The sequence below is a fragment of the Propithecus coquereli genome, unplaced genomic scaffold, assembly GCF_000956105.1.
Source record: "Propithecus coquereli isolate 6110/MARCELLA unplaced genomic scaffold, Pcoq_1.0 Scaffold80, whole genome shotgun sequence".
In the NCBI taxonomy this organism is placed as follows: Eukaryota; Metazoa; Chordata; class Mammalia; order Primates; family Indriidae; genus Propithecus; species Propithecus coquereli.
Genome location: NW_012154174.1, coordinates 6,323,242 through 6,326,438, shown reverse-complemented (window position 1 = coordinate 6,326,438; position 3,197 = coordinate 6,323,242).

Below are 3,197 nucleotides of genomic sequence, written 5' to 3'. Positions count from 1 at the left end.
GGCTGGAGACATGTCGTTTGTTTCTCAGGAGGGACGAAGCTGGACCAGGAGTGAGCTGGGTCAGGCCACGTGCTCCTGTGTGGTGAGCATTTTCGGGACAGGCCTGAATCTGCTGAGTGAATGTCCACCCAAAGGTGCTCACTCCTGTCAGGTGGTGCCTGTCATCTGATCAAAGTCCAAGAAATGCACGAATGAGTTTCTTTCGGATGCCGCAAGACAGACTCCCACTCACATGAGTGCAGAGATTCGTTGTAATAATAACACACTAGAAACAAAGACCGTCCTGGAGAACGGGAATGTCCCCCAGGATATACCACTGACTCCAATGAGCAGGTTACCGGGGTTCTCCTAAGGCGCACCCTGCTCCGCGTTTCAGGGCTCTGGCTTTATGGGGACACGGCTCTTCCGCTTTGCTTCAGGTATTCCTGTTGCTACCAGCCAACCTCCTCTGGTCCTTAACTTAGTGACTTCTGCTGCCTGGTGACTTCCCTTCAGGTCCCTCCCACCCATCCTGCTACCTCTGACTCTGTCTCCCATTCAAACTCTCCAGGAGAGAGGACCTCATTGGCTCAACGCTCACTGTTCAGGAAAGAGCACCCATCCGTGGCAGCCCTTACGTCAGACGCCTCCCAGGCCTCTGGCTACCTGCGTGTCCGGAGATAGACCAGGTAAGACCAGGTTTTACAGCAAGTAACGGAGACTCGAAAAATAGTGGCCTAAACGAGACAGACATTTCCTTCTCTCTCACGCAAGGAAGCGTGGCGGGCAGGGGCAATCCAGCTAGCAGGGAGCCCTGCAATCCTGCTCAAGCTCCAGGCAGTACCACGGAGGCAGGAGGTCAAAGGACACACCCCTTCCCTTTTGAAGCGACTTCTGAGAAGCTCCATACAAGAATTCCACTTACATCTCACTGGCCAGAACGTAGTCACTTGGCCACGCTTGCCTGCAAGGAGGTTGGGAACTGTTCTGCTTTAGCTGGGCCTGTTGCCACCCAGCTAACAACTGAGAGTCTTCACCGAAGTCAAAGCAGAAAATGGATATTGGGAAGCAAGTAGAAGGCCACACCCAGCTGCTGACAAAGACGCTTTGCTTGACCAAACTTCGGTCAAGCTCCTGAACCTCCTCCTAGGCCCACTTGTACGCTTCCTTGTAAAATCTAGTTCTGGAAAGGGCCCTGCTGGGTCAGTTTAGCATGAACCCCCCTTGACATCTAATCAGGTTCCTTATTCTCCATCATCCCCCAGGTGGTCACCCTGGCCTGTTTCAGCGAGAATCCTATTAGATCCGTTTAGCCACAACCCCCTCACCCTGGAGGTTTCCTCTTGATAACTTTCCATCCACTGACCCCCACCACCCTGTTACTTGGCTGCAAATTCCCACTTTTCCATGCTGTATTTGGAGTCGAGTCCAGCCTCTCCGACTGCAAAATCCCATCACAGTGGCCCCCATACCTATCTTGATGGCCCTGAATAAAGTCTTCCTTCTTGCGCTTTCACAAGTGTCATTGAATAGTTTTTCTTAAACAGTATCCATTCTGATGTCGCCATCTACAGCCAGCACATACGTGAAGAGTTCGTGACACCAGGAATCCCTCAGAAGGGGACGCAGGCGCGACGGGCGTCCTGCACGGACTGTACAGGTGCTTATTCAAATCTAAGTGGCATGGCCTAAAAGGAACGAGAAGAGCCCCTTCACTCCACCCCCGCGTTTCCCCCTGAGCAGCCCTGCCTGTAAGCTCGTCGCTGAAGCGAAGCAGTGCCTTCCCAGCACTCCAGCAGTGGGCACCTGATCCTGGGAAACTTAGCCTGTCCTCCGTCCTTCATACTTACATTTTCTCATTTCTGCCCAGCCACAACCCTCCCTCCCGGTCACTGCCAAAGTCAGGGTGATCCTAGCAGTCGGTATCACTGAGCTTGAGCCCTGGAAGGCTGGTCTGACCGGTCCCAGCTGGGGGTCCCAGGAGCCCCGTCACAGACTCAGAGGGTACAGGAGGCAAGGCCGGAGCACCCGTGCAGGCTGAGAAAGGAGATGGGGTCTGAGGGAGGGAGGACACACGGGTGGGCCGATGGGAGGCTCTGAAGTAGCATCTGGGGTGCAGGAAATCTCAGAGGAGGGACGCGCCTAGCAGCTCCCAGGGGAGAGAGACCGGGCTGACCTGACATCCCCTGGCTCGGGGAGCACAGCTGAGATGAGTGCACACACCTGGGAACAAACTGAGACGAGCAGAGTGATCTGAGACAAAGCAGAAGGGAAGGTGGCTCTTCTTGCTTGCTAAAGAGCAGTACCTGGGTGAGCAGAGGGTGGGCTGGGCTATGTCCCCTTGAGTTTGCCCCAAACCAAGTTTCCCCAAGGCCCCGGTGGCTGTGGAGTCCACAGGGCAGCGGAGGGGGAGGAAGCAGAGGAGGCAGCTGTCCTGGCGGGGCTGTGAGCAAGAGGCCAGCAACCCCCAGGGGGCCTCTTGGCAGGAGTCTGCTGGCCGGGGAGGAAGGTCCGGTGGCTGGAGCTCAGGACAGAGCTGGCAGTGTGGGAGAGGAGGGGTTGGAGGTTCTCTTTCTGGAAGCCTCTCCACCCTGCCCACCTCAAGGTCTTTGCCACCAAGATTCCTCCTGGGCCCCTAAGCACCCCTCCTGATCTCCAGGGGGCGCTGTTGCTGTCTGCATTCCTCTGTAGACGTGGGGCCTCAACTCCATGCACCCGCTGCCCTGTCTTTTCATCACCCACACGTTCTGCCAGAGGCTAATTTAGTGGCCAGAAGCCAGGCCTGCTGGTCAGAACTGGCTCTGTCCCTGCTGATATGTAACAAACTACCCCAAAATGTAGTGACTCAAAACAGGAGCACTTTTTTTTGACACAGTCTTGCTCTGTCACCCCAGCTAGAGTGCAGTGGTGTCATTACAGCTCATTGCAACCTCAGTGATCCTCCTGCCTCAGCCTCCCGGGTAGCTGGAACTACAGGCACGTGCCACCATGCCCAGCTAATTTTTCTATTTTTTGTGGAGACGGGATCTCGCTCTTGCTCAGGCTATTCTTGAACTCCTGACCTGAAGCAATCCTCATGCCTCGGCCTCCCAGAGTGCTAGGATTACAGATGTGAGCCACCTCATCCAGCCATGAGCATTTTCTTTTCTTTTTCTTTTTTTTTTTTTTTTTTGAGACAGAGTCTCACTCTGTTGCCCTGGCTAGAGTGAGTGCGGTGG